The sequence below is a fragment of the Hyla sarda genome, chromosome 5 (assembly GCF_029499605.1).
Source record: "Hyla sarda isolate aHylSar1 chromosome 5, aHylSar1.hap1, whole genome shotgun sequence".
Taxonomy (NCBI): domain Eukaryota; kingdom Metazoa; phylum Chordata; class Amphibia; order Anura; family Hylidae; genus Hyla; species Hyla sarda.
The window spans coordinates 77,743,644-77,768,131 of record NC_079193.1 but is presented as its reverse complement, the minus strand read 5'-3'; positions in this window follow the sequence as shown (position 1 = coordinate 77,768,131).

Below are 24,488 nucleotides of genomic sequence, written 5' to 3'. Positions count from 1 at the left end.
CACTAGTTGGGAAACAATGCTGTAGACCACCAGAAATAATAAAGGACTTGTTCAGTTGTTCTGTCACAATTAAGACAAAAGGGTCTACATGTGTTAATTCATAGTTTTGATGCCTTCAGTGTGAATCTACAATTTTCATTGTCATGAAAATAAAGAAAACTCTGAATGAGAAGGTGTGTCCAAACTTTTGGTCTGTACTGTATATCTTATCTGAAATTTTGCTGTAAAAGCATCTCAAAGCTGTAATTAGAGATTAACGAATTTTTGAAATATTTGATTAGGGCGATTCGAATTTGGTTTGATCCGAATTTATTTACAGCAAATTTGAATTAAACATGGTTATTTCTGGCCTACAGAGAGCCTTAAAAGGGGTCTAGAACACTTTGCCTTGCTGTAACACACATAGGGTGTGTCCTGGGATAGTGAAATAAAACTGTTATTCAGTATGACATGCTATTAGAATCACTGTGGCAGAGGCATAATAACAGAGCCTGAAGGTGGCATCAGTATGAGGAGACCATATAGTGGCTGAATGAAACAGCATGGTGATGGCGGCAGCAAGAGGAGACCATATAGTGGCTGAATGACCCAGCATGGAGGTGGCAAAAGCCTGATGAGACCGTAGGGCTTCACAATTAAAAATATTAAATATATTTTTTAACATTTAAACTGAAGATTTCAAATAGATGAACCTAAAAAGTTTTATTTAATGTGCCAGCAGCATGAGGAGACCACATGGCAGTACAGTGACAAAGCCTGGAGGTGACAAAGCATGAGGAGTCCATATAGTGGCTGAATGACACAGCCTGTAGTTGGTGGAAACATGAGAAGACCATATAGTGGCTGAATGACACAGCCTGGAGTGAATGGCAGCATGAGAAGACCATATAGTGGCAGAATGAGACAGCCTGGAGCTGGCATCAGCATTAGGAGAACATATGGTAACAAAATGAGACAGCCTGGAGGTGGCATCAGCAGCATCAGTAGTCCTGAAAGTGACCCAGTGACATAGTGGGAGTTGGGGGGTTGGGGTGGCAATACCAGTACCCAGTGATGAAGGTGGGTGAAAAAAGGAGAACTTGGCATCAGATGTGTGGCAGTATCAGAATAGTAACTGAGGCAGGTTGGCAGAAGAAAACGGTCTCTTTTGTAAAAGTGCTAGTGTGCACAAGGAAGTACTGAGGATATGCATTACGTAAAACTTAACTTTTAATAATATTCTTAGGATAGAATATATGTACCCAATTTTGTTTTTAAATCAAGCAAAAGGAAAGGTGTGCAAAAAAAAACATGTGCCACCTACACCACAAAGTATTAGTGTGATGCAAAGACCTCTAAAAGGTGAAAGGGAACAAAGTATGGTTCATTGTAACCTGTGGGGGTAAAAACTTCCCCTGTAAGGCCCTACTCTTGCTTTATTAATTACCTTCTTGGCAAGTGTTACTCGCCCTAAAAAGGGCAGCCCCACACAGGAACCTCTCCCTATTTCCCCTCTACAAACATTGCCATTTCCCAGGGTTTTTAGGTGGAAATAAGGAGAGGTTCTTGTTTGAGGCCGCCCTTTTTAAGACGGGTAACACTTTCCTCAAAAAGGTGGAAGGGAATATCATATTGTAGCAGGTAGGGGTCAAAAAAATCCCCTGTATTGCCCTATTCTAACCCCATTAATTCCCTTCTTGGCAAGTGTTACTCGCCCTAAAAAAGGGTGAGTCCACACAAAAAACTCTCCCTATTTCCACCTAAAAATTCTGTGCAATGGCAGTGTTTGTAGATGGAAATAGGGAGAGCTTCCTGTGTGGGGCCTCCCATTTTAGGGCGAGTAACACTTGCCAAGAAGGGAATTAATAATGCGAGAATAGGGCCTTACAGGGGAAGTTTTTACCCCCACCCGTTACAATGGACCATACGTTGTTCCCTTCCACCTTTTAGAGGTCTTTGGCACATGGTGTAATTTGTACACCTTTCCTTTTGTGTCATTTCAAAAATACTTTTGGGTACATATATTTTATCCTAAGAAAAGTAAAGTTTTAGCTAATGCAAATCCTCAATACTTACTTGTGGTCTGATGCCGAGGAATGTCTGTAACTGGGGAGCAGCACCTTAAATATATTTTGCACTATCCATATTTGTAAAGTGTTGGTGTGGCACCAAGGTCAATCTACATGATGAATCAGGCATTGGTGGGTTGAAATCCAGTCTTTCCAAATTTTTATCGTGGACAGACGAGTTCTCCTTGGGGTTGCTATGTCCCTCGCCGCACTAAACACCTGCTCTGATGGTACACCACTGGTGGGGCAGGACAGCTTTTCCAGGGCAAACTCTGCTATTTGCGGCCACAAATTAAGTTTGGCTGCCCAGAAGTCCAGCGGATCTTCAAGGTGTGTTGGCATGCTCATGTCAAGGTATGCCACCACCTGCTGGTTCAGGATCTGCTCCAGGTCTACCTACTGATGATGAGTTGCTTCACTATGTGGGTGAAGAAAGCTACTCATCAGCGACTGTAGACTCAAGCTGCTGCTGATGGAGCTGGTACTGCTCCTGCCATCCCACCCCTCCCCAGCAACCATTGAAGTGGAAAGTGAGCGCAGAGGGCCCCCCCCAGTCATACCTGCGAGAGGATGGACGATGGCGCAGATAAGCATCGACTAACTGCCTATGTAGGATTTCTCTGTAGTAGGTCAGTTTGTCCTCCCTCTCAGTGGGTGTAAAAAAAGCCCCCCCATTTTGTGCCGGTAGGGAGGGACCAATAAGGTGGAGAGCCAGAAGTCATCCCGCTGCCGAATGGTGACAATTTGGTGGTAACTACGCAAGCAAGTGGGCATAGTTACATAGTTAGTACGGTCGAAAAAAGACATATGTCCATCAAGTTCAACCAGGGAATTAAGGGGTAGGGGTGTGGCGCGATATTGGGGAAGGGATGGGATTTTATATTTCTTCATAAGCATTAATGTTATTTTGTTCCATGAATGTATCTAATCCTGTTTTAAAGCTGTTAATTGTTCCTGCTGTGACCAGTTCCTGAGGTAGACCGTTCCATAAATTCACAGTCCTCACGGTAAAGAAGGCGTGTCGCCCCTTGAGACTAAACTTTTTCTTCTCCAGACGGAGGGAGTGCCCCCTCGTCCTTTGGGGGGGTTTAACCTGGAACAGTTTTTCTCCATATTTTTTGTATGGGCCATTAATATACTTATATACGTTTATCATATCCCCCCTTAAACGTCTCTTCTCAAGACTAAACAATTGTAACTCCTTTAATCGCTCCTCAGAGCTAAGATTTTCCATGCCCCATATTAGTTTAGTCGCGCGTCTCTGCACCCTTTCCAACTCCGCAGTGTCCCTTTTATGGACAGGTGCCCAAAACTGAACAGCATATTCCAGGCATCACTTCTTGTTGGGTCCTCCACAAACTGGCCCATAAAATTATCCTGCAATAAATTTAGGAATTGACGCCCCTTTGTAGTTTTAGCCAACCCCGGACCCCAATCTATATCTGGATAGTTAAAATCTCCCATTATTACCACTGTACCTGCCCGGGCGGCCCTCTCTATTTGTTTATGAAGCCGAACTTCTATCTCTTCAGTGAAATTAGGGGGTCTGTAGATTACCCCAAATATTATTTTTTCAGTATTTCCCTCCTTTTGTAATTCTACCCACAGTGATTCCACCTCCTCAAAATCATCACACACTATGGCATCGTTCACACTGACTTTCATACCACTTCTTACATACAGACAGACTCCATCACCTTTTCTGTTCATTCTATCCTTGCGAAACAATGTAAACCCCTGCAGATTGACAGCCCAGTCATGTGAGGAGTCCAGCCATGTCTCAGTGACCCCAACTATATCAATATGTTCCTCCAGTATCAAGGCCTCAAGCTCCCCCATTTTATTTGCTAGGCTTCTGGCATTTGTGAACATACACTTTACATTTCCATCCTTTATGTTATTGGGGTTAATGGGATTCACGGGTGTAAGTTTTATTTTCCTATGAAGCCTATTCCTATTAACTATTCTAACCCCTCCCTCCGCTCCACCCCCAGGTACATTTATAATTCCCACCTCTCTATCTACACTATCTTCCCCCTCTTTGCTGTAGGTTCCCACCCCCCAAGTCCCTAGTTTAAACACTCCTCCACCCTTCTAGCCATCTTCTCCCCAAGCAAAGATGCACCCTCCCCATTGAGGTTCAGCCCGTCCCTACGGTAGAGCCGGTAACCGACAGCGAAGTCAGCCCAGTTCTCCATGAACCCAAACCCTTCCTTCCTACACCAGCTTCTGAGCCACGTGTTTACCTCCCTGATCTCCCGCTGCCTCTCTGGTGTGGCTCGTGGTACTGGTAGTATTTCAGAAAATACTACCTTGGAGGTCCTTGCCTTAAGCTTGCGGCCTAAGTCCCTGAAATCATTTTTAAGGACACTCCACCTACCTCTTACTTTGTCATTGGTGCCAATATGTACCATGACTGCTGGGTCCTCTCCAGCCCCGCCCAGCAACCTGTCAACCCGATCCGCGATGTGCCGAACTCATGCGCCAGGCAGACAACACACTGTTCGGCGATCCCAGTCTTTGTGACAGATTGCCCTGTCTGTCCCCCTAATAATTGAGTCCCCCACCACTAGTACCTGTCTGGCCTGCCCTGTACTCCTCCCTCCCTCCTTACTGGAGCAGACACCCCCCTGGCGGTCAGAGGCGGTATCCTGCTGCAGTTCTGCTAGCTCTGTAATGGCATCCCCCTCATCTGCCAAGCGGGCAAACTTGTTGGGGTGTGCCAGTTCAGGACTAGCCTCCCTGACACTTTTTCCCCTACCCCTCTTTCTAACTGTAACCCAGGTAACTGCCTGACTGTCCTGCAACTCCGTCCCACTGTCCTCCCCCACCTCTAATCCCGAGAGTGCCTGCTCAGTGAGCACGAGACTCCTCTCCATGTTGTTAATGCTTCTCATTGTTGCCAGTCGCCCCTCTAGATGCAGGATCTGGGCTTCCAAACGGACAACTAGCACACATCTCGCAAAACAATATGCACCCTCAAACTGTTGTTCAAGGATTGCATACATTGAACAGGATGTACATTGGACTGCATTTTCCAACATGGAGGCCATCTAGTTATGGGGATTTCACAAATGTATAGGAAAAAACAGACAGTCAAAATTATACTTACATTTTTTTGTAGACCTTGTGGGTTCAGAAATTAACACTCACAGCGATCTCAACCTCCTGCTTTCAAACTCCTGTTTTTGTAACTCCTCTTTCACGCCCCCTCTTATACAGCAACACTAAGAAGAGCAAGCTCTCAATAAGAGTCCCAAGCTAAGATTTATACACCTGTGCCCAAACTACTCCTCCTCCCCCTAGAAGTGGAACAGAGAAAAAAAAAATGAAAAAGGGTGTTTAAACTCCAACAGTTATCCCACTATGTGCAAAAGAGAAAAACTTACCCAAAATATGAATGTGGGCTATAGGCAGTCGCACCCACTCAACAGATTCACTCCGCACAACAGATAATCACAGTTTTTGTAACTCCTCTTTCACGCCCCCTCTTACACAGCAACACTCAGAAGAGCAAGCATGCATCGTGCCATTTGTGCAAGTGACTCAGGGGGACTCCCTGCCTCCATCTCCACTGCATACTGCCACGATGTGTCTGGGTCCTTTGTCTCGCCTTCCTCACAACCCCCCAGCTCCTCTAGCTGCACCTGTTCCTCCTCTCCTGTCAGATGACTAGAAAAGCCACCCATCTCAATCAACCTAAACTGTGCTCCACTGTGCCCTTCATCCTCCTCCTCCTCCTCCAGTTCAGCCTCCACAGGGCTCATGTGGCCGTGAGATGTAGGTGCCACATCTCCAGTGCCCTGACCAGCTATCGTTTCCAACACGTGTTGTAGTAAATGAAGCAGTGGAATGATGTTATTCATCCAATAATCCTGGCGACTGATTAATAATGTGGCTTCATCAAAGGGCCTGAGCAAACAGCTGGTGTCACGTATGAGCTGCCACTGGTTGACATTGAAGTTACACAGTGTGGTCCCCCTATCAGCTTGGATCATCAAGAAACCGGTATAGTCGGTCCAACATATGGACGGTGGAATTCCAAAGTGTGGAAATGTCGGAAATCAGACCATGTTGGGGTATAAAGTTCTGATGCTGCAGCTCAAAGAGGTTGTGGCTGAAGTGCCACATAGCACTCGTGTACTTTGAGGTGTATGAGTGGCTAAAGTTCAAGCAAAGTTTCTTTCCAATTTAGGATATCGTGCAGATGAGGGAATACTTCAGGAACCGCCTAACAACCAGATTGAATATGTGTGCCATGCAGGGCGCATGGCTCAGGTTTCCTTGTCGTAGCGCAGACAAAATGTTCTTCCCATTGTCAGTCACCATGGTTCCCATTTCCAGTTTTCATGGAGAAAGCCTTGATTCGATTTCTTGATGAATGACTTTTAGCAGTTCCTCCCCTGTGTGACTCTGTTCGCCAAGGCAAACCATGTGAAGAACAGCACGACACCTCCATGCCCTGCACAAATGGTATGCTGGAGGGTCACTGAGACTTGTCTTTGCAGTGGAGGCTGAGGACACGGTGGAGGATGAGGAGGCGAAGTCACACACTGTCACAGGACCAACGGCCTGAGAGCGGGGAGACTGAAGCGGCGTGACCTGTTCAAGTTGCTGTTGTGTCTGTGCAGGAAGCACATTTACCCAGTGAGCCGTAAAGGACATGTAATGTCCCTGACCATAGTTACAGCTCCATAGGTCGGTGCTGCCGAGCACTTTGGTATACACCGACAAGCTCAAAGACTGGCCCACCGTCTGTTCCACAAAATTGTGCCAGGCTGGTACTGCCTTCTTCGCAAAGAAATGACGGCTTGGAACTCTCCACCTCGGCTTGGCACAAGCCATCAGTTCTCTGAATGGTGCAGAGTCCACCACTTGAAAAGGGAGAGACTGCAGCACCAGCAACTACAACAGGAGCACTTTCAGCTTCTGCGCCGTTGGATGAGTGTGCGCATACTGTTGTCTCTTGGACATGGCTTCACCGATGGATTGCTGGCAAAAATACTCATTCTAAGTAGGAGGAGCAGGAAGATCATGAGCGACAGAAGATGGTTATGACACACAGCTCCCTTTGGCTGAGGTGGTGGAGCCTTGGCTGGCTGAAACAGGGAGTGGCGTGCCACTGGGTGATGCAGCAGGCTGGACCACCATATCAGAGCCACGGTTCTCCCATGCCGCTTTATGGTGATGCTGAATATGTTGATACAGGGCAGTGGTGCCAATATTGGGACCCTGGCCACGCTTCACCTTATGCCAACACATCTTGCATGTGGCCGGGTTAACATCCTTCGGATGCTTGATTAAAGACTGCCACACTGCCAAGTAGCTGATTTTCCCACCAACAGTTTGCACTGATTGACTGCTACTACCGCTGACTCCAGGAACCCCTGTTCCACCACCTCCCATGAAGGTAGGCTGCCATGAAGCAGGTGGTCTTCCCCCTGGGAACATTTGGCTCCAGACTTTCCATTTCTGCCACCATGATAACTGCCAACCATGCTACCACCTTGCTGGCTCAGCTTCTGCCTCACGGTCAACCTGCAACCCACTTCTCCTGATGATGATGAAGCCTCTTCTGCACCAAGCTCCCAAAGGTGATCAGCTTCATCATCATCGAGTTGTGTCTGCACATCACTGTCCTCCTCAGTTTCCTCAACAGTGTCTGCTTCAGGAACCTGAACGCTCGCAACACCACCTCCCAAGTCACTCTCCTCGTCACTACTTGCCCTCCTAGTGGAGGAAGCGTCAGATGTCTCCTCCACTTCTTGGCTGGGCAGTAGCTGCTGATTGTCCTCTAGATCGTCTTCATTAAATAGTGGAGCTAACCCACAGCATATGGTACTTTTGTGGTAGTGTTGAGCGGCATAGGCCATATTCGAATTTGCGATATTTTGCAAATATATGGACGAATATTTGTCATATGCAAATTTTCGCATATGAGAAAATGCGCACACGCCAGTCTCACACAGTAGTATTAGAGCCTTCTTTACACCACACAAGCTAGAAGCAGAGAGGGATGATCACTGTGATGTGTACTGTAAAAAAAATAAAAATAAATAAAAGAATATTCGTAATTACGAATATATAGTGCTATATTCGCGAATAATATTTGCATTGCAAATATTCGCGAGCAACACTATTCTGTGGGGGAGGGAACAGCATAGGACAGAGGCAATGGGGGACAGGGACTGCTCCCGGGCCATGCCAACTGAGGGTTGTGTCCGAGGAACCCACCGACTGTTGACTGGGGGTGTCAGATGTCACTTATTATTAATTGGATGACCGCGTTAACCAATCGTTGTTGGCAGTTGGGTTGCTGGTTGAGACATGACCACTAGCTGATACAGGGAGCTCAGGCCTCTTGCTATGACTCCTGCTGCCACTCGTCCCTAGTCTGCTGCGACCTCTGCCTGCGCCTGATGTATTTAGGCCTCTGCCACTCCTCTGTGCACGTCCTGGCACTTCTGTGCCTGACATACTTAGTGCGTATATGAGGGGAGTACAATACACTCAACTACGCTTAAAACAATATTTGTCCACAACACCAGCAGGTGGGTACTTATGGCTGGCCTGTCACCGTATCTAGGCCCTTAAGAATTTAACAGGAACAAAATGGTACACCACTCAGATGTACGTATGTGGTATGCACTTATGAGGGGAGGACAATGCGCTCCAGCATGCTTAAAACAATATGTGTCTACAACACCAACAGGTGTGTACTTTTGCCTGCCATTTCACAGTATCTAGGCCCTTAAGACTTTAACAGGAACAAAATGGCACACCACCTAAATGTACGTATGTGGAATGCACTTATGAGGGGAGGACAATGAGCTTCAGTACGCGTATTTGTCTACAACACCAGCAGGTTTGTACTTTTGGCTGTCCTTTCACAGTATCTAGGCCTTTAAGAATGTAACAGGAACCAAATGGTACATAACTTAGATGTACATATGTGGTATGCACTTATGAGCGGAGGACAATGCACTCCAGTACACTTAAAACAGTATTTGTCTACAACTCCAGCAGGTGTGTACTTTTGGCTGACCTTTCACAGTATCTAAGTCCTTAAGACTTTAACAGGAACAACATGGTACACCACTTAGATGTACGTACAGGTTACACTTAATAGAGGACAATGCTCTTTTAGTTCTCTGCTCACCTTTACTGGCTGGCTACTATTAGCTTTTCAGTTGTTGTATACACCAGTGCTGCAGCACACAGTCGCTGTGTACTACACCCTAAATTGCACTCTCTCTCTCAATCTCACTCCCTTCCCTATCAATGCTTCTAGGCTGGATTTGCTTGAGGTGAATCGCTGCTGTAAAAACGCTTTTCTGCGCAACACACTGCTCTCTGTCCCTCTATTCAATAGAATGCAGATGTGACTGGGAGGCAAATCACTACTGTAAAAATGCTTTTCTGTGCAACACACACTGCTCTCTCTCCCTATCTCTCTACAATAGAACGCTGATGTGACTGGGAGGTGAATCCCTGCTGTAAAAATGATTTTCTGTGCAACATACACTGCTGTCTGTCCCCTTCTCTCTGTAATAGAACGCTGATGTGACTGGCTGCAAGATGGCTGGCGATTATACAGGACTGCGACATAACAGGGATGGCTGGCTGCTGATAGGCTGCATGCTGCATGTGATTCAGGGTCATCCTGCTGACCCTTGTTCCGACCTTCCCAGGACTCCTTGCCCCATGTCCTCACATGTGGATCTGTAATTTTAGATGCCCAGAGCCTGGACCACACTAAATGGAGTTCAATGAAGCGATTTGCGCTATCCAATCATGGTGATGTTCGTATTCATTACGAATTGAGTTTTTCCTGAAATTTGTTACAACATCAGATTCGTCAGATTCAATTCGCTCATCCCTTACTGTAATACAGAACAACCCATCAAACTATAGCAAAAGTAAGGATAAGAGTAAAAAAGCTTGAAAACTATAAAAGAACTCTAAATAATATTATCATCATTGAAGAATATCTCTTTATCCTCTGTACTAAACAGCTGTCTGCAGATGAGTATTCAACTCTGAGTTGGAGTGAAATAGTGACTTTTAAAGAGAAAGTGGTGTGAGAGCTGATTTACATATCCTTTTTTGCCACCCTCTTTCTGTGTTTCAATCCCATAAATGGTGAGTAGCCAAAATCATGACTGTATAACAGAAATGTCAAAAGGTAGTCTATTGGTATCTTTCAGGGATCGGTGCAGTTTGTCATAACACGCTTAGATCTGTATAGTCCCAACCTAACCGTGGGTGTGATTACCTGAACTGGCGCCAGAACTTGAGCCTGTTAGGATGGGTTCACATATGTCCGGCATAGGTGAACTCAGCCTAAACCTCAACACAACTGATGCCACAACTGATGACAACTTGTCATCAGTTGCATGGCATCCGGCGTCCATTGTGGACAGCAAGCTGTGTTCCCCTGTCAGGTGCTTTCCGGTGAGTCCAACCATCCGGTATCAAAATTAAGACACTGGATGATTGTGAACTGTCCCATTCAAATGATTGGAATCAGTTCTATTATCAGTTTCCCTCCGGTGAACGCCGGAGGAAAACTGTGCCAGATGCCACACGTAGTAGCCAGTGAACACTGTAGGGAAACTGATGCTAGAACTGATCCGATTCATTTCAATGGGACAGTTTCCAATCATCAAGTCTCAACTTTGACGCTGGATGGTTGAGCATGCCGAAGCGCACCGGACAGGGGAACGCAGCTTGCAGCCGGATGCCATAAAACTGATCCAACTTGTCATTAGTTGTGGCATCAGTAGCATTGAGATCTAGGCTGAGTTCAGCTATGCCGGATGCTGGACATATGTAAACCCAGCCTAACACAAAAACAAAGATGCTGACTTTATACGCCCATCTGTGGCGATCCTTACAAGTCATAAATTCTGCAGATATACCTGACAAGTTGTATAAAGAGTGACTTTTTTTTTGTTTAAGACAATTGTTATATTTTAGCACATACAATGTAATAACTTACATCACATCTGCACCATGAACTTCTCTTACCTTGCAAATAAATACTTTATGATATATGGTTTTTAAATTGGGAGCATATTGTATAGACTCTGTTTTTAGCACATAGAGGAATGCCAATATATATATATTTTTTTTCATTTAATGAATCGACCTTACAGTTTAAAGGGTATTTTTAATATATAGGTTTTTTTGCAAGGTTTAGCAGGGCCCACTTTGCAATGCTTTATAAATTCTTATTAATCCAAATCTCCAGATTAAAGGCCTTGGCTTTATTCCACACTAAGATCTTTCCCTGTTTTACACTTTTTGTGTAATTTCTCTAATAGTAGGGCTTCATGGAAACTCTTCAATTATTAAGGTCTTTCATGAGTTTACACTATAAGATCACACGTGATAAGTGCAGCACGATTCTGCTTGATAAAAAATAATGTGTAAAAGCGAATGCGATTTTCAGTGATTTAGAGGAGGAGCCTTCATTTTAAAGATAGAAACATTTTAAGCTCACAATCTCTTAGTATCACATGTGTTGGTAATAGAACACCATGAAAAAAATATGTTATTAAAACCGTATAAGTTTTTGTGATAACAACTGTGGAATTTTTTTTATAAAGTGTCACCACAATAAAAGATAAGAAATTGTGTATTTTTCAATTTTAAAATCCAAAGTAATCTATTATTTTAAAAGGAATATGTAATGCTACACTATTTTTTCTTGCATTTCCAATTTCAATATGTATATTTTCCATATAACGTAATAATGAAGAATCAGTCACAGCAGAACCAGGCGACCTAGTCTTTAAAACAAGACTGCAGGAGTTGCGCTCTCTTCATGCACATGGGGTCACAATAGCGCAATCGGGGGGTCAGATAAGCTGTCAGAGCTCCTCTTGCCCGCTCCCAGTTGGCTCCTTCGATCTTCTCCTCTGGTCTGCCTTCTGGCAGACCAGAGAAGTAGATTGCAGAATATCCCAGGGTAGAGAGAAGAGTGGGCACTGCTACCTATAAAGGTCCCTAAGTAAGCGCTGATGTGTAAGGAGCGGCAATCAAAACACCTGATGCTGGCTTTTTACTGTGGCGGAGGGGCGTATATCCACAGAACAGACAGTTCATAAATATCACACAGTTGATAGAACAAATGGATGCACTCACCACTCCGGTAAGCTGTGCAGATATTTATTCAGTGCAGAAATAAGGTGCGGTGCTCCGGACAGGTACGCGGCCAGATAGCTGGAGAACAGTGACAGCTGTTGTACGTGCGCACTGCACGCTTCGTCAGGACTCCCTTCTACCTACACGTCACCACCTAAGTACATCTGTGTGATGACGTGAGTAGGAGGGATTACAGATCACTGTAATCCAAGTGGCATTAAAAAAAACATACAAAAATACAAATAGAACCAGCATAAAGTTGCATAAAAATCACACAAAAACGCTAAGACCTAATCTTTCATTAAGATCTAGGTTGCCCTGCGCATTAGTTAGAATCCATTTGGCTTTGGCGTGCAATAAAGTTTTTTGTTTGTCTGTACCTTCTTTTGTATACACTCTTTCGATGCCAAAGCACTTTAATTAACTATAGTCCATTAGGTACCGTATTCATACGTTCAATAAATCTTGGGGAGCCTTTCAGCGACTTCACAGAATAAACATGTTCACACAATCTTGTGTTCATTGCTCGCTTCGTACTGCTAATGTAAAATTGTTTGCATCAGCAGACGAGGGCATACACAACCCAATTTGTTCTACAGGTAATAAGATTATTCACAAAAATATTCATACCACCTAATGAAAGATTTACCTGAAGCAAGGTATGGACACCATGAACAAGAACCACATTTATGATTACCTTTTGGGCTAAAGTGCAAAAGTCAATTCTTCTTGCTTTTATCAGAAAATGTACTTCTAGTAACTAGATCTCTGATATTTTTACAGTGTTTAAAGGCTACCTAGGGTCTATCCTGAACAATAGGTCCTAGAATTGGACCTTTTGTTATCAGAAACCAGTTTTTATTAATCCTTTTTTTTTTATAACATCTGCAAGCGGACTATATTTAAATATAAAACAAAATCTGGTCTGTTTAGTTTTGTTCTTGGGAGAAAGCACATTCCAAGGCTCTGTCTAACACATTTTTAGGGTACCCTCTGCTTGCAAATCTCTCCCTCAGCTCGCCAGCTTGTTTCAAAAATGTATTATCAGTACTATTAATTTGTCTCAAACAAAGAAAGTGGCTGTAAGGAACTGCCGACTTAGTATGCTCAGGATGATGTAGATGTACAGTAGATTGCAGAATATATTGATCAGTGCTGTTCATATGCATAGCACTGAACAGTATTAGGAATCAAATGATTTCTATAAAATGTCCCCTATTAGGACTAAAATAAAAAATTAAATAAGATAAAAAGTAAAATAAAACTTTTGAAATAATGTGAGTAAGCTTTTCCCCCCCAAAAAATTTCAATTGTCGTTTTTTTCCAATAGAAACTATTGCAGCCAGGGACCCTGATAGCAGCCAGGGACCTGCCGGTAATGGTCGACAGCCGCGCATGTCTGCCATTAACCCCTCAGATGCCGTGAAAAGTGTAAAAAAAATTTAAATTTTTTTTTTCAAATGTGAAAAATCCCCTCCCCCAATAAAAATTAGAAATGCCTCTTTTTCCCATTCTACCCCCAAAAAGTATTAAAAAAACTGAATTAATAAACATTTGCAGCAATGCACTCTCTAAAACTTTGTTTCTTTATTTCTTTTCCGTCCGATAAAAATAGGCAGTCTTCGGGCAGAGTAGATCGATATGAACACTGCGGCAGCGCAGGGCGTGCAATAGGCAACGAAGCAGTTTTGCGGTATTCCCTGCTTCCTCTGGCCTCATCGACGTCATCCATGGGAGACACTAAATGGGAGACTCCCGATGATGTTGCTAGTCCGGAGAGTGAACACAAGAAAAAACTATGATATATAATTAACTTAAAAAATAAGATAGCAATTAGGAATTCAAACTTAGTGTAAAAATTGCTGGGACTTCATAGGAAGACGTTTAATTCATTCCAGTCATTAAAGGGGTACTTTGCCCCTAGCATCTTATCCCCTATCCAAAGTATAGGGGATAAGATGTCAGATCGCGGGCGTCCCGCCGCTGGGGACCCCCTGGATCTCCGCTGCAGCACCCCGTTATCATTGCTGCACAGAGTAAACTCGCTCTGTGCGTAACAACCGGCGATACAGGGGCCGGAGCATTGTGACATTACGGCTCCTCCCCCTTGTGAAATCACGGTCCGCCCCTTAATGCAAGTCTATGGGAGGGGGCTGCAGCAGAGATCCTGTGGGTCCCAAGCGGCGGGACCCCCGCGATCTGACATGTTATCCCCTATCCTTTGGATAGGGGATAAGATGCTAGGGGCGGAGTACCCCTTTAAGACCTAATATTCCTAGCGCTTCAGTGCGCATGATCCATAATGCTTCTTTTTGTCTCACCGTCTTCTCTTTTTCACTGTTGTTGATTGTAACCCTTTCTAAGCCGAAAATGGTGAGTAGATTGCTGTCATTATTGTGGACAAGTTTCATATGTTCAACGAGCCTAGTTGCTCCCAAATTTGTAGAAAGTGACCTTTTATGTTCTCTAAAGCGATGGAATAACTGTCTTTTTGTAGAACCAATATAGAAGCAGTTGCAAGGACATAAAATCGCATATATCCCCCTGTCTGTACGACAGCAAATAAACTCTTTTACATGCATTTCAGTACCACCTAGTTTTATAAAGGCACCTTTTCTCATTTGCGGACAATGAGGACAGTTTCTGCATTTATAATTTATCATTTTCATTCAACCAATTTTCTCCTTTTTTCCCCAATTTAAATGTAGCGGAAATTAATCTATTTTTCAAATTTTCGCTTTGTCTAAAGGTTATTAATGGTTTCTGTTCTGCTACTTCTTGAAAAATAGGATCTCTTTGAATGATGTGCCAATTTTGATGTACCGCTTTCTTTATGATTTCTGACAGAGAGTTGCGCTGAAAAGAAAAAACAAATCTACAGTTTTTTTTGTTTTTTAGAATTTTCCTTTTTATATTTTTTGTATAGGAGGTTTTCACGTGGAATATCTTCTACTTTTTTTTGCGCATCTTTTAGTATCTCTTCTGAATAGCCTCTGGTAGCATTGGTCTCAGAAGCCAATCCAGATATTTTGAAGTATATTTGAACACTGATCCTGTTCCTGCCACAATTGGGCGTCCAGGTGGCATGCTGGTATTTTTATGCAGTTTGGGTAAAAAATACCATTGTTTTTTTTTTTTTTTTACGTCAATTGGCATCAGCTTCTCTGCTTTACTTTTACTTAAAACACATTTTTCTACATATTTATGAAGAAAAGACCATAACTTGGACTGCATTTTTAAAATGGGATCACTGTTTAATTTTTGATTAACTTTTTTATTATTTAATTGTTTAAAGGCTTCTTCAGTATAATATTTTGTAGACATAATGACGCTCCCGCCTTTGTCTGCTTTTTTTATTATTAGATCCTTTCTTGATTCGAGCCATTTCAAGGCTCTTCTTTCTCTTACTTTTCTAAGAAACAAAAAAACAGTAGCAGAACAGAAACAAGACACAGCGAAAATTTGAAAAATAGATTAGTTTCCTCTACATTAAAATCGGAAAAAAAAGGAGAACATTTTTGAATAAAAATAAACTTACTGGAAAATATAAATGCAGACACTGTCCTCATTGTCCGCAAATGAGAAAAGGTGCCTTTATAAAACTAGGTGGTACTGAAATACATGTAAAAGGGTTTATTTGCTTTCGTACAGACTGGGTGATATATAAGATTTTATGTCCTTGCAATCGCTTCTATATTGGTTGTACAAAAAGACGGTTATTCCATCGCTTTAGGGAACATAAAAGGTCACTTTCTACAAATTTGGGAGCAACTAGGCTCATTGAACATGTGAAACTAGTCCACAATAATGACAGCAATCTACTCACCATGTTCAGCTTAGAAAGGGTTACAATCAGCAACAGCGAAAAAGAGAAGACGCCGAGACAAAAAGAAGCATTATGGATCATGCACACTGAAGCGCTAGGAATATTAGGTCTTAATGATCAGAATGAATTAAATGTCTTCCTGTGAAGTCCCAGCAATTTTTACACTAAGCTTAAATTCCTAATTGCTATCTTGCTGTCTCCCATTTAGTGTCTCCCATGGATGACATCGACGAGGTCAGAGGAAGCGGGGAATACCGCAAAATGGTTCCGCTGCCTTGTGCACGCCCGACACTGCCGCAGCGCTTTTATCGTTCTACTCTTCCTATTTTTATCGGATGGATAAGAAGTAAAGAAACACATTTTTAGAGGTGAGTGCATTGCTGCCAATTTTTCTCAATTTTTTGATTTTGCTTCATATTGGATTCTTAGGCTCTTTGTACCCCTCACCTATTGTTACTCTGGCTCATCACCCCTACATTTTGATATTTTTTGGTTACATAGCATTCAGTGGTGCCATCCCCATCTATCCTCTACACTGCCTAATTAATAAACATATTTGGTATAGCCCCGTGTGTAAATGTCTGAACTATTAAAATATAATGGTAATGATTCCATAGGTGAACAGCGTGAACGTAAAAAAAAAAAAAAGTCCAAAATTGCTACTTTTTTGTCACATTTTATTAAAAAAATTAATAAAAAAATGTGTAAAAGTTTTATATACACAAATGTGGTATCAATAAAAAGTACAGATCATGGCGCAAAAATAAATAGCCCTCATACTGCCGCTTATACGGAAAAATGAAAAAGTTAAAGGTCGTCAAAATGGAGGAATTTGGTTTGAAAGTGCAACAATAATAGAAAAGTATGTAATCATGGGTATAATTTTAATTGCATTGACCCACAGAATAAATCACAAGTAATTTTTACCGTAAATTGTACAGCGTGAAGACGAAACCTTCCAAACTTTGCAAAATTGCAGTTTTCTTTTCAATTTCCCCACACAAATAGTATTTTTAGGGTTGCGCCATACATTTTATGGTATAACGAGTGATGTCATCACGAAGGACAACTGGTTGCACAAAAAACAAGCCCTCATAATAAGAGTTTTGATTTTTAAAAGGCGAGGAGGGGAAAACGAAAATGCGTAAATAAAATTGTCCTGGTCCTTAAAAGGGTATTCCAGGAATAATTTTATTTGACTATGCTACAGGGGCTGTAAAGTTAGTGTAGTTCATAATATAGTGTCTGTACCTGCGTGTGACGGTTTTCTCACAATTCTTATGTGATTTTCACCCCAATATTTATTTTTAACAGCATACAAAATGACTGTTGTCACAGATTTTTCCCAGTTTGCAATGCAGCCAAGAACTGATTCACTAGTCAGCTGATGACAGGGATCCTGTCTGCTTCAATGGGTAGAGCGATCGCTTGGTGGGAGAGAGATCCATCTGCAACTAATGCAAAAGCTGTAGGCACCCTGATTGAAAACCACAGGTCTTTTGAATGGATGCAGCTCATTGATGTTTCAATGGATGGGGTGGCTGATGTGTGGGAGGGAGGAAAATGGAATTATGGGATTTTTAGGCAAAGAAGAAAACTCAAAAAGGAAATACCAGTTCACAAAAAGCTAGCCACAGTGTTATGGTAATCTCACAACATAGCCATTTAGCCCCAAGACAAGCTCAGATCCTTCCTAAGCACGTCCATTACTGTCTGCTAGGTATGTACTAAAATCACCTTATGGTGGATAACCCCTTTAAGGTCAAAATGGGTTTGGTTCTAAGGGGTTAAAGGAAAATGGTCATCTTGATCACCCACACTAAACCCAATACACTGGGTTATAGTGTGGGTGAACAGGAGACTGATGAGGGGTCAATGAGTTTATACATACCTGTAGTCTAGAGCTCTTTCCCTCAGAAGATCCTCTTCTATCCCCACTGAATTGTGCACAGGAGGTGGGCTCGCTGGGTAAATTTGAATACTGATTGGTGCTGATCATGAGTGCTCAGTAGGTGCAAGCTCTCATGTGACTAGAGCCAGTGAATATTCAAATTCACCCGGCGGGCCCGCCTACTGTGCACAATTCAACAGGGATAGAAGAGGATCTTCGGAGGGACACATTTAAATCATTGACCCGTCATCGGTCTCCTGTTCACCCACACTATAACCCAGTGTATTGGGTTTAGTGTGGGTGAATAGGAAGACCGTTTTCCTTTAAAGACCATGGGAGGAATTTATCATAATTGTCTGTGGTAGTCGTGTTTTACACTCAATAATTTTCTGCTGTAAAAGTGCTGGCGTGCAACAGATTTATGAAATGGCGCACAGCATCTGATAAATTTGTCTGAGCAATAGACAGCTAGGGAAAATTACCTCAGCACAGTCAAATTTTACAAGAAATAAAAAAGTGGCTGTGTAAAGTTTTATGTGTTGCTGTATTGCATTGCTTACCTTCTATAACTTTCTTATGATGATCTGTAGTTTTTAACAGTACCATTTTTGTGTATATGTGAATTTTTTCCATTTAATTTATTTATTTGCATTTTTCTTTTAGTTGATCAAAAATATGCAGTTTTAGACATTAGTGTTGTTTTACGTTTATGCCAATTACAACATGGGACCATTAGCATTTTATATTTATTTAATTATTTTCCTTTTTTTATTTGTAACATGAGAAAAGAGGATGACTTTTTAAGGTTTTTTTTTAGGGGGAGGGGCTTATTCACATTTATTAAAACTCAGGGTATGCTGGGAGTTGTAGTTTTGTACCATACAGAGAGACACATGTTAGGACAGCAAGCCCCAACCTATGCCTCTCCAGCTGTTGCAAAACTACAACTCTCAGCATGTCCTCACTTTCAGGACATACTGGGAGTTGTAGATTTGTACCACATAGAGAGACACCTGTTAGGACAGTGTGTCCTCTAGAGGATAAACAATTTGTGTGTGTTTAGTCATTTTTCTAAGTATGGTCCCTGCCTGGTGGTGACCTGAGCCAAAATGGAGGGATTGATAAAATCCTGACTGCTACATCCTCTAACACAGATCTGACTATCCACAGTAAATCTGTTGTGCGATGAAAAGGCGCAAAAAAAGTTGCACTCAACTTTTTTCACCTTTCCACAGCAAAACAAATTGTCCTTGATAAATTCCCCCATGTTTTCCAGTTCAGCAACAAAACAGGAGACGATCCAAAATGAACCAACTGGAGTCACGAACTGTCACCATCTGGCTCATTCAAATGAATCAGGTGCGGCACGTGTCTGGCGGGAATTGGGCAGCGGACGGTTATTAAATTCCCCTGCCAGCTGCCGTATCTCCAAAACGTGATGCAAATAAGCCCTTAAAAACTTGAAAAAGAAAACAAAAACTTGTAAGCATTTTACTTGATCTCATAAAGTTCTAATTATTAACATTGTACTTCTACAGGAAAATGGCCCATCATAAACTTGGCCCAATAAATAATGTGTCTCAACAGTCGGGGTACAATATTGTAATTAGAAATTGTGAAACAAAATGTTAGATAAGTTCTTTAAACCTATAACTGATGTTCTTGCCCGATAAAATAAATGATAACAGCAATTACACATGAGAGAACATAAACAACACATTTATAAATAAAAAAATAAAAAAAAGAATACAAACAAAAAGCAGGGCAAAATCTTTTCAAACGTCGCCAGAGTATCTTAAGAATGTTATTAATAACAGTTTTCATACTTTAAAAATTGTATTTGGACAGCGGGCTGCTTATAATAATAAAATAATAATTGATTCTTCCTGAATCTAGTTATAAAATTAAAACCACACATGGGCCTGCTTTCGCTTAAATAGAATTAGAGGTGACATGTTCTGGGCTGTGAAACTTTTTTTATTTTATTTTTTAATTTTTTTGCAGTTTGCATAACCATAAAAATTTTAATTGTATTTTTTGTCAATGTTTATTTTAAGGGTCTTTTTTAACATGCTAGACAAAATTGGGCCCCACTTAAAGTCCACCTGTTGTTTTGAAACCAATGGGATAAGTGTATGATGAATGCCATATTATGTTTAAATGTTATTTGGCTATAGTACCTGAAACATGTATTTAGGGAGTAGTAAGAATTCTCATCTTTTTTTTTCTAATTATTAAGCAGAAATTAAATTCCCCTATTATTTGGCCTATCTGGGTTGTAGGTAACACCAGTAACCTCAGGGTATACAAAAAAAAAGAGGATTGCAGCAGCACACATTGGTCAAAAAATGTAGGCTCTTAGCTCACTTTTTGATCAAAACGTGTCCCCCCATCCACCACGCAGAGGTGGCCTCATTTAGGATGGGACCCTAACACAAATTCTGAGCCTAACACTCATATCCACTCACCTCTATTGGGCATATAGCCTCTGACTGGGTGACATGCTGGATCCATTAACAATTTAAAATACCTCCTGTGAAAAAGGGGGAGGGTGCACAGCTAAAGAGGGTGCCATTCCCCCTGAGTTTTACAAACAAGCAAAAAGAAAAATATCCAGCACAGCAACCTAATATACGGGTGCACGCTGCTGTGGCAAATACAGAGTATACAAAAAAAAGAGGATTGCAGCAGCACATATTGGTCAAAAAATTGAGGCTATTAGCGCACTTTTTGATCAAAACGTTTCCCCCCATACACCACACGGAGGTGGCCTCATTTAGGATGGGACCCTAACACAAATTCTGAGCTAATTCTAACCTCAGGCATACTTCTTTTGCTAAGTGAGCTATACTACTTTTTATACTTTTTGAGAGATTAAAATCTATTAGACTATAAAGATCTCACCGGAAGGAAGCAATTTATCACTATGCTTACTGGGTTTTTAGACTGGCTTACTACATGCCACAGACATATAGTCTATCACTGTATACATCAGTAAAAAATCCTTAGCCTTAGGGATGAGCAAAATTTCTGCTCCTGTGCAGGGAGCCTGAGCAGCCAATCTATGAAGCTGTATACATCACAGCTTCTACTCACTACATTTAATGGGATGGGCCCTCTGCATACATCCCAGCCTCATAGGGGAGATTTATCAAAACCTGTGTAAAGTAAAAGTTACCCATTTGCCCATAGCAACCAATCAGATTGCTTCTTTCATTTTGCAGAGGCCTTGTTAAAAATGAAAGAAGCAATCTGATTGGTTGCTATGGGTAACTTGGCAACTTTTCTTCTGGACAGTTTTTGATAAGGCTCCCCCATATCCCTGCCAGAAGCCTTGCCTTCCACATGAATCCTTACTTCTGCACTTTTGTGGACAATGATGGGGCAATTGGGGCACTTCTGAATCCAACTTGGAATCTGAACCCAAAACAAATCGAGTATTTAGATAATTTGCCAAATTGGACCTGAAATGAACCTTATGAGATTCACTCATCATTAGATATCATTGGTATAGATCTTTCATCCTGTCAACTGTCTCTCCTGCTCCCTCATAACTATTCAGCTTGGCCAAGTGGAAAAAGGAGAAAGCCGATGCTAGACTACTCTGCCAACAGTTTTCTGCAAGAGAAAACAGAGCATCTGCCCAATCATAATCTTACCAACACCTGTTATTGGGGAAAGTTGGAATGCCCTGAAGGAAATAAATGGCTGTCAGTTCCCGCTAAAATAAAAAAAAAAATTGACAGGCTTAGCCAATATTTATGTAATATGTCCAGCTTTGAATTAATGTCTTAAACTATAGCTCAGGCAAGCCCTGAAATTCAGCTTTAGGACCCAAACATTTATTCCAACAGTTACTAAAAAGTTGTATCCTCCTAAATGTCATCTTTCTACCCAAATGTCAACCTTCTGGAGATGAATTGGGGTTGAGTGTTGTAGTATGCCCTATGTTACCCATCAACGAGATTGTGCCAATGTTTTTTTTCATTTGCCAAGTTGTAAAGCCACATTGTAAAGAGTGTTATAAAATAACCTAAAAGTTAGAGAAAAAAAAAAGTAAAACCTGGGGAAAGTAAAAAGTTTCCCTTAGAATTTCCACAGAGAAATGTTTTATGTCCTAATTACAATTTAAAAAATGAATGGTTTATCCAGTCATGGATTCTTCAGGCACCCATGTGGAAAATTCAGAGGAATCTTTAGTGATGCATATAAGGTATTAAAAAATAATTGGTCAGTGTAACCAGAAAATAATTTCTTCCCCCTAACACTCCTGACAAAAGTTTATTACCACAAAAACCAGGTAGACTCAAAAAAGGGAACCTGTCAGTGGATTTATACTGCCAGAACAATGGGCAGAGACAGGGAGCGGGATCATGTCATACTATGTGTGTATGGGAAGAGATGTGTCAGTCAAGACCAGTGGGTCAGTGATCTGTGTGGGCCACTCCAATTACTACCGTACTTATCCTGTTCCCAGCAGCCTTTTAGGCAATGTTTTCCAATCATGTAAGATTAAATCATAGTATATCATAATCCCACCCACTGTGGTTCGGGCATGCATGAAACCGCTAACAGTTTCCCTTTAAGAAAGAGGAAAAACAAGGTTTAAAACTATAAAAAGGAAGACCAAGAGTGCTGCTGCAGCCTTCTATTTTGTATTTGCCAGCGTCCAGCATGCAGCATGCACCCGTGTATTAGGTATTTGTGCTGGCTATTTTCTGTGTCTTCTTTTTGCAATTCAAGTTAGGGGGAGTGGCGCCCTCTTTAGCCGTGAGCCCCTCCCTGTTCACAGGAGGATTTTTAAATTAATAATGAATTCTACATGTCACCCAGTCAGAGGCTATATGCCCAGCAGAGGTGAGTAGAATAAGCGTATAAGGGTCCCAACCAAAGTAAGACCACCTTTGTGTGGTGGATGGGGGACACATTTTGATCAAAAAGTGTGCTAAGAACCTCTATTTTTTGACCAAGAGTGCTGCTGCAACCCTCTATTTGTATATTATGAAAAGGAGGAGGTGTCCTCTCCATCCTTACATTTCCAACATACTTCCGAGCAATGAGGGTATAGACCATGTAGCACTTCTCGTATCCTATACCAACAGGACAATAGCAATGGAAATAAAATATACCTATTGCTATCTCATAGGAGCCAATGAAATTATTTTTCCAATTAGATTCATCCAAAAGACTTATGGATCGCGCTTATTCTACCAGAAAAAATGAAAGTGAGCCTTCTTTGTTAGCACTTCACAAGTGTTCCCCCTTTGTTAGTCCTTTTCTAATTAGAAAAACACTAGAATGATGAAAGCCCTCCTACCAAAAACCTTTCCATGACCTTCAATCCACAGAAGGAATAATATTACAACCACTGACTTGCTGCAAGACAATGGATGAAGGCCTCATGTAATAATGAAAAAGTAAATCCCATGTAGTGGATGTAACACATAAGGATGACAATGACGCAGTATAACTATACAAAGTCAGAAGGCTTGGACCTGAGGAAGAGGGGAGCGTGTCCCTTCGCAACGCGTAGTCCCATTTTACGTTGAAAATAAAGTATGCCTTTACTTACTATCAGCTTCTGACATCCATTCTGCCCCACGGGTGAGCGCCGTAACAGGATCGTTTCTTCACTTCACTGAATGCTATACAAAGTCAGAGAAATAAGTCACCTATTTCTCTGACTTTTTATAGGGTGGGGCTTTGTTCATTTTTAATGTGTCTCTAATAAAAGTTATATTTTAATGTTGTACCACCACCACCCCCACCCCCCTTGTGGTTTTTTGTAAATTCATGGCACTTGGCTCTTTTTGAGTAATATTTGATCTGTGAACTGCATACATCGGTAAACAAATGTAACATCCCTTTGTGCTAATCTCTTTAAGCAGGGTGTCCTGTAGTTCTTGCCTTGCTATAGCACAAGGTTTTTTACCTGAATCTTAACCTCTTAAGGACACAGCCCATTTTATTTCCTCCTTGCCTTCTAAAAATCATAACTCTTTCAAATTTCAATCCACAGACCCACATGAGGGCTTGTTTTTTGCGTGACCAATTGTCCTTTGTAATGACATCACTTATATTACTATAAAATGTATGGCACAACAAAAAAATATTATTTGTGTGGGAAAATAAAAAAAAGAAAACCTCAATTTTACAAATTTTGGAAGGTTTTGTTTTCACACTGTACACTCTACAGTAAAAATGACATGTTCCTTAACCCTGCGGGTCAGTGCCATTAAAATGATACCCATGGTTACATGGTTTTCTATTATTGTACTGCTTTAAAAAAATCTCAAACTTTTTAAACAACATTTGTATGTTTAAGATCACTTTATTTTGACCACCTATAACTCTCTTGTTTTTCTGGTTAAAGGGCTGTATGAGGGCTGTTTTTTATCAGTACCACTTCTGCATATATGTATCTTTTTAATAGCTTTTTATAAATTTTCCATCGTTTGAAATTTTTGATATATACACATGCAGCGATACCAAATATGTTTATTAATTATTTTCTTTTACACTTTTTAATTTGATAAAATTTAAAAAGGGGCCATTTAAGTTTTATTGGGGGAGG